The sequence below is a fragment of the Salmo salar genome, chromosome ssa07 (genome assembly GCF_905237065.1).
Source record: "Salmo salar chromosome ssa07, Ssal_v3.1, whole genome shotgun sequence".
NCBI lineage: Eukaryota > Metazoa > Chordata > Actinopteri > Salmoniformes > Salmonidae > Salmo > Salmo salar.
In genome coordinates this window covers 41,725,079-41,733,699 of record NC_059448.1, presented here as the reverse complement: position 1 = coordinate 41,733,699, position 8,621 = coordinate 41,725,079, and the positions used below count along the sequence as shown (strand labels likewise).

The 8,621-nt window shown below is 46.0% G+C and overlaps 1 pseudogene; it reads left to right on the top strand.

The window, feature by feature from the left end:
- The first annotated feature begins 1,442 nt into the window (after positions 1–1,442).
- LOC106609261 (EF-hand calcium-binding domain-containing protein 6-like) overlaps positions 1,443–8,621 on the top strand; it is a 33,042-nt pseudogene continuing 25,863 nt past the window's right edge.

Here is an 8,621-nt window from a genome sequence, read left to right as displayed (position 1 = left end):
CTTATCACTAACCACTCGATGGGGGGTGTTTACTGTTGAGTGAGGGTCTACTACTCTGGATGAAGAATATTTAGCTTGAAGTAGAGGCAAAGGCACGAAGGTGAAACCTGACATAACTTCCGGGAGGAGTCTGGAACTATAGAACGGTGCCGATACATCTCTATGACAACCACAACGCGTTCTCTGCATTCTCCTGCGCTTTTACGAAGCTCTCCAAAGAAACGGAGGGAAACTCAGGTCAGACTCAGAGACCAACAATTTCAATCTATCCAGAGCTACATGACGTAAAGAAAAGGGGTAACTATAACATTCAATCAGCAACCACATTAGTTGTCCTAATGCTACATGTGTAACGGCTGTCGTCGGGAAGAAAACCAAGATGCAGCGGAGGTTGTGTGTTCATCTTGATAATTTAATAAAAATGAACCACTACAAACAAAACACTTGATAGCACCGACAGCAAACAGTCCTGTCTGGTCCCAACTGAACAAAACAGAAAACAATCCCCCACAAAACCCAAAGGAAAAACCTGCACCTTATGTGTGACTCCCAATCAACAACAACGAACTTCAGCTGTGCCTGATTTGGGAGTCACACACGGCCCAAAACAAAGAAATACAAAAAAACCTAGAAAAAGAACATAGAACGCCCACCCAATGTAACACCCTGGCCTAACCAAAATAAAGAACCAAAAACCCCTCTCTATGGCCAGGGCGTTACAACATGATAGAATGAAAAGGACAAATAACATTGCAACAATTCGCAATAGTCTAAACTTGAGCACTAACTTCAGAGGAATAGTATAAATTGAATTGTAGCAGGTTACATTTCTTCCTGCCCTTTTTCATCTGTGCTTTTTTAATTGAAGCTTTAAATTAATCAAGCCAAGTCAAATAAAATATTTATAAGAAACAAGCATTTAAATTGGAGAGATCACAGAAGCTAATTTAGATATGTCTAAATTACAAACGGTACTTTCCATTCAAGTGAAAATTCACTAATTCATTTGTGACATCATTTGCATAAAACAACAAACATTTTAGTTTGTAGTGAACATAATCTAAGCAGGAGGCAAATATGTAAATGTTGTGATTAACCTTGGGGCGACTTCAAAGTGTATGCTAATTATGAAAAGGTTAATTTGAAGTAAAATAATAATAGCCTTTTATGTTTAAATTCTGCTCTCGTCCCGACGAAAAATGTTTCCTATTGCTGTTGCTTTGATTGACTGAGACAAGTTGGCAACCATCTCCTCTACAAGGTGCCTGTCTGATAGCTAAACACACACACACACACACACACACACACACACACCAAAAACTCTCCAGTGAGTACTGTATGCATCACACCTTCGATTTACCACCCTTCTCTCTCCCATGTCCCCACAGCTGGTGAGTTCATTCATATATCATTCTCAACTCATAGCCTACTCATAACGTAACATGAGAATGTACAGTAAGGGAAAAACCCTGGAATAAATCTAAACCAAACACAGCAAACAGTGTCCCCCACACAGACTCCTAATCACTTCCATGTCCTTCCACAGTCTCATCGGTACAGTCAGCCCCAGATGAGCATCTGTCCCAGGGGGAGATCAAGGCCCTGCTCCCCCGGAGGCTGGTGGAGAGGGTAGAGGATGTGAGGGCAGCGTTCAAAGGCCTGGACCCTGAGGGGAGCGGCTCAGTGACCCGGGGGGAGTTCAGACAGGTGGTGGAGGCCTTCCTCTTCCCCCTCACGCAGACCCAGCTCAACGCCATGCTGGCCATGGTGAGAGAGGGCAGGTGTGGGTCTCTTGTAGACTGGTTTGGGATCTGTTTGTGCTGTCTTGCCAACTCCAATGATAATAGGAGTTAGCAAGACAGCACAAACAGATCTGCGACCTGTGGGGTATACTACAAAGCAGGTTCAATGAGTTAGCCAGCTAACTTGCCGAAAAAGGTAGATTAGTAGGCTATAGTGTCAGGTCCCTGGATAAAGGTAGAGTAGACTCTTGTAATTTAAAAAAATATATACTGCTCAAAAAAATAAAGGGAACACTTAAACAACACATCCTAGATCTGAATGAAAGAAATAAAGAAATAATAACAAAATCACACAAAAATAATCAATGGAAATCCAATTTATCAACCCATGGAGGTCTGGATTTGGAGTCACACTCAAAATTAAAGTGGAAAACCACACTACAGGCTGATCCAACTTTGATGTAATGTCCTTAAAACAAGTCAAAATGAGGCTCAGTAGTGTGTGTGGCCTCCACGTGCCTGTATGACCTCCCTACAACGCCTGGGCATGCTCCTGATGAGGTGGCGGATGGTCTCCTGAGGGATCTCCTCCCAGACCTGGACTAAAGCATCCGCCAACTCCTGGACAGTCTGTGGTGCAACGTGGCGTTGGTGGATGGAGCGAGACATGATGTCCCAGATGTGCTCAATTGGATTCAGGTCTGGGGAACGGGCGGGCCAGTCCATAGCATCAATGCCTTCCTCTTGCAGGAACTGCTGACACACTCCAGCCACATGAGGTCTAGCATTGTCTTGCATTAGGAGGAACCCAGGGCCAACCGCACCAGCATATGGTCTCACAAGGGGTCTGAGGATCTCATCTCGGTACCTAATGGCAGTCAGGCTACCTCTGGCGAGCACATGGAGGGCTGTGCGGCCCCCCAAAGAAATGCCACCCCACACCATGACTGACCCACCGCCAAACCAGTCACGCTGGAGGATGTTGCAGGCAGCAGAACGTTCTCCACGGCGTCTCCAGACTCTGTCACGTCTGTCACGTGCTCAGTGTGAACCTGCTTTCATCTGTGAAGAGCACAGGGCGCCAGTGGCGAATTTGCCAATCTTGGTGTTCTCTGGCAAATGCCAAACGTCCTGCACGGTGTTGGGCTGTAAGCACAACCCCCACCTGTGGACGTCGGGCCCTCATACCACCCTCATGGAGTCTGTTTCTGACCGTTTGAGCAGACACATGCACATTTGTGGCCTGCTGGAGGTCATTTTGCAGGGCTCTGGCAGTGCTTCTCCTGCTCCTCCTTGCACAAAGGCGGAGGTAGCGATCCTGCTGCTGGGTTGTTGCCCTCCTACGGCCTCTTCCACGTCTCCTGATGTACTGGCCTGTCTCCTGGTAGCGCCTCCATGCTCTGGACACTACGCTGACAGACACAGCAAACCTTCTTTCCACAGCTCGCATTGATGTGCCATCCTGGATGAGCTGCACTACCTGAGCCACTTGTGTGGGTTGTAGACTCCGTCTCATGCTACCACTAGAGTGAAAGCACCGCCAGCATTCAAAAGTGACCAAAACATCAGCCAGGAAGCATAGGAACTGAGAAGTGGCCTGTGGTCCCCACCTGCAGAACCACTCCTTTATTGGGGGTGTCTTGCTAATTGCCTATAATTTCCACCTATTGTCAATCAGTGTTGCTTCCTAAGTGGACAGTTTGATTTCACAGAAGTGTGATTGACTTGGAGTTACATTGTGTTGTTTAAGTGTTCCCTTTATTTTTTTGAGCAGTGTATATGCTTGAAATTGGCATGGTCTAATTGACTCAACAACCAAAAACACATATCTAAGTTTAGCTTTTTTAAAGAACCAGAAAATCCATAATTATTTCTGGTTGTTTATTAAAGTTAGCAGGCTAACTCATTGAACCTGCTTTGTAGTATACCCCAGATGTGTCCTACGTTCTGCTCTTGTGTAGTCTGACAAAGTAATGCTGATTCTCTAGCTCCGGGCTCCACATCGGCACCGCTGCCTTGTCATTGACTATCTTGGCCACTAGATGGCAGTATAAGACATGAGGTTAGTCTTGGTAAAAAAGGGGTTTATGGCGCTTTTCTTACTAAGCCTTACTACATAGTGTTGGAGGTCTCTCAGTTTCTTTATAACTTTTTATGACAATCTCTGCTGTGCAGAGATGTTTGGTGTGGGTGTCCTGCCTTTTTCTGTTTTCAGAACTACACTGAACAAAAATATGAAGTGTTTCCCATGTTTCATGAGCTGAAATAAAAGATCCCATACATTTTTACATACGCTCAAAAAGCTTATTTCTCTCAAATGTGGTGCACAAATTTGTTTAAATCCTTGTTATTAAGCATTTCTCCTTTGCCAAGATAATCCATCGTCCTGACAGGTGTGGCATATCAAGAAGCTGATTAAACAGCATGATCATTACACAGGTGAACCTTGTGCTGGGGACAACAAAAGGCCACTCTAAAATGTGCAGTTTTGTCACACAACACAATGCAGGAATGTCCACCAGAGCTGTTGCAAGAGAATTTAAAGTAAAGTTCTCTACCATAAGCCGCCTTCAACGTCATTTTAGAGAATTTGGCAGTACGTCCAACCGGCCTCACAACCGCAGACATGTATGGCATTGTGTGGGCGAGCGGTTTGCTAATGTCAACGTTGTGAACAGATTGCCCCATGGTGGCGGTGGGGTTATGGTATGGGCAGGCATAAGCTATGGACAACGAACACAATTGCATTTTATCGATGTCAATTTGAATACACAAAAACACAGTGACGAGTCCCTGAGGCCCATTGTGAGGCCCATTGTGAGGCCCATTTTTTTTAAAGGTATCTGTGACCAACAGATGCATATCTGTATTCCCAGTCATGTGAAATCCATAAGGAATTCATTTCAATTGACTGATTTCCTCATATGAACTGTAACTCAGTAAAATCAATGAAATTGTTGCATGTTGCGTTTTTACGTTTGTCCAGTACATGCGGACCACTTAGGGAAATGCGACTCTCTTGATGCGTCACTGATAGTCGTAATGGCATTGGTCACATTGCTCATTGATGAAATTGATCATTCCCTTGCATTGTTTATGAAGGCAGTGGGGACATTGATCGATATTTAGTGACGTAGTGTAGCTGTTCGCGCGTTTACGTTTCGTGTTCATATACCTCCCACTGTTTGTTCTTCATCCACACCTGTTTATCATTGATCAGTACCGGAGTGGTGTTATGGGTAGTGATATACACCTACAGTAGAGTTGTTTATCATGTATATGGTGTATCCCTTCTCCCTCCATCCGTGGTGTGTTGCTGTGCGATGCCTCTCGTCACTCCACAGCGCCAATGTAATTGTCTCCACTGTTCCTCTTTGTTCCGTCTCAGCGCTCACGCCTGACAGTTTGACTGCCTGTCTTTCCCACACAGATTTCCACCCATAATATCAGCACTTTGTGTCCCTCCCTCCCTCTTCCTCCCCCTCCCCTTCTCTCAGTCTTTCTGTTCCTTATTCATTAAAAAGATGGTGTTTTTCGAGGGGAGTTGTTGAAAGTTTTCTTTAAAGGACTATATTGCAGGAGCAGCAGCTGTTGTGCTGGTGACATTTTGATGTGGAAGTCGCTTTGTGCTTGAGGGAGCGAGATGCCACAAGCCGCTTTTTTCCCCCTCTGTCTTCCTCCTCTTTCTCTTCCCTTTCCTTTTTGTCTCCTTCATCTGTTTCCCAAACACTTTCAGAGAAGAGATTGAGAGCTTGGTGCGTTTTCTTTCTCTTTTTTTTATCGCGATCAATTATTTAGCAGGCGGTGGTTGCCTTACATGTTAGAGAACACTTACTCCAATAATTACAGGTAAGTCCTAGAGCGGAGTTAGAGAGGGAGAGAAAGAGAAATAAGACAGACTGACAGAAAGACAAACAAGAGATGGACAGAGAGGGAGTGGAGGGGAAGATAGAGGCGGATGATGGACAGAGACTAAGACAGACAGAGAGAGAGAGAGAGAGAGAGAGAGAAAAGAAAGAAACAGAGCGAGTCTGTCATGTCTGAAAGGTGAAAGTACCACCCAGTACTAAAAACTCCCTATCTCTACTCCTCCGCACATTCACTAAAACATCATGACCTGGGTCTGACCTTCACACTGGAACACTTTACCTACACAGCAGTCTTTCCAGCCCCGTTCCCAGGTATATAGAGCATGCAGAGCGGTGCAGTACTCCTGTGGTTCTAGCCAGGCGTCCCGCTCGGTGCCTGCTGATAGCAGTGATAATTAGACAGTGTGGCATCTATAATAAGACTCAATGCCATAGAGCTCTGTAGGGAGCAGAAGCACTAGATTACACCGTGGTAAGATGTAGGGCAGGGCATTAGAGACTAGACTTTGATTATGAGCCACCAAAATAGGTGTGTGTGTATATCTCCACCTATCCATGTGTGTGTGATTGTGTGTGCTTGCGAGCGTATCTCCCTTTCCATCTGTGTCTATGTGTGTGTGTGTGTGTGTGTGTGTGTGTGTGTGTGTGTGTGTGTGTGTTGCTGTGTGGCTTACTTAAGCGAGATACTGTTCCACTGTTGGGGTCAGGATAAACGCAGTGGGCTGATTCCCCAGGTGTGACCCGTTCTGAACACCACCTATTCCCCGACCACCCAGCCCCAGAATTACAGCTCAACCCACCTGACGCTACACAGGCAGAACCCTGCTCTTACCGTCTGACGCCATGGAGACTTGATTACTCTTCACTTGGGTTGTTGTGGGCAAAAGTCTGGACTTGCTCAGAAGTTTTAGAGAAAAATATATACTTTTTTCTTTCTGTTCGTATTTAAATGTCAGCATTGTTGTCATGATTATGATGAATGTGAGCATGATCCTTATCATCCTCCTTATCACCATCACCATCCTTGTCCATTCTCTACTAGTGGTCCTTATACGCTGAGTAAACTGACTTTGTTGGTCTCCTGTGGGTGTCTAAGAGAGATAGTGTAAAGGTGGACTACATTGACTTCCTGAGGAGGTAAAGCAGGGTGACTACAGCACAGAGACCCTACAGCTCTACACCCTCATCTACAGCACAGAGACCCTACAGCTCTACACCCTCCTCTACAGCACAGAGACCCTACAGCTCTACACCCTCATCTACAGCACAGAGACCCTACAGCTCTACACCCTCCTCTACAGCACAGAGACCCTACAGCTCTACACCCTCCTCTACAGCACAGAGACCCGACAGCTCTACACCCTCCTCTACAGCACAGAGACCCTACAGCTCTACACCCTCCTCTACAGCACAGAGACCAGACAGCTCTACACCCTCCTCTACAACACAGAGACCAGACAACTCTACACCCTCCTCTACAGCACAGAGACCAGACAACTCTACATCCTCCTCTACAGCACAGAGACCAGACAGCTCTACACCCTCATCTACAGCACAGAGACCCTACAGCTCTACACCCTCCTCTACAGCACAGAGACCCTACAGCTCTACACCCTCCTCTACAGCACAGAGACCAGACAACTCTACACCCTCATCTACAGCACAGAGACCCTACAGCTCTACACCCTCCTCTACAGCACAGAGACCCTACAGCTATACACCCTCCTCTACAGCACAGAGACCAGACAGCAACACCAGGTGGGTACATCACCATTACACTGTAACCTGCAGGTGAAAATACTATCTGTGTTACATGACCCAGTGGTTGGTTTGGTTCAGCAGGTCTCTCTCTCTCTCTCTCTCTCTCTCTCTCTCTCTCTCTCTCTCTCTCTCTCTCTCTCTCAGGTTTGGATCACACACACACACACACACACACACACACACACACACACACACACACACACACACACACACACACACACACACACAGAGAGAGAGAAAGACACTAATGCACACCTTGTTGTTTCAACACAAGCCTGGAGAAGATAGACACTGTTCTATATAGAAGGGAGGTGACCAACATGACCAAAAGACATGTCTATGTGGGATGGGAAGTGACTCATCTGTGAATTTGTAATCTTGATGTTTTTATGGGGCAGTCATGTCAATATAATAATGTCCCTATGTATCCAGAAGAATGTTCAGCACACGTAGGAGCCATACTACACTGAACAAAAATATAAATGCAACATGTAAAGTGTTGGTCCCATGTTTCATGAGATGAAATAAAAGATCCCAGAAATGTTCCTGATTTAAACAGTATGATCATTACACAGGCGAACCTTGTGCTGGGGACAATAAAAGGCCACTCTAAAACGTGCAGTCTTGTCACACAACACAACGCAACAACTGTTGAGTGAGCGTGCAACTGGCATGCTGACTGCAGGAATGTCCACCAGAGCTGTTGCCAGAAAATGTAACGTTCATTTCTCTACCATAAGCCGCCTTCTGTTGGTGTCTAAGAGAGACAGTGTAACGGTGGACTACATGGACTTCCTGAGGCGGTACAGCAGGGTGATGTCGTTTTAGCAATTTTGACAGTACGTCCAACCGGCCTCACAACCACAGACCACGTGTATGGCATCGTGTGCCTATGTCAATGTTGTGAACAGAGTGCCCCATGATGGCGGTGGGGTTATGGTATGGGCAGGCATAAGCTACAAAGAACAAACATCAATGGCAATTTTAATGCACAGAGATACCGTGATGAGATCCTGAGGCCCATTGTCATGCCATTCACAGATCTGGGGAAGGGTACCAAAACATTTCTACAGCATTGAAGATCCCCAAGAACACAGTGGCCTCCATCACTCTTAAATGACAGAAGTTTGGAACAACCAAGACTCTTCCTAGAGCTGGCCGCCCAGCCAAACCGAGCAATCGGGGCAGAAGGGCCTTGGTCAGGGAGGTGACCAAGAACCCAATGGTCACTCTGACAGAGCTCTAAAGT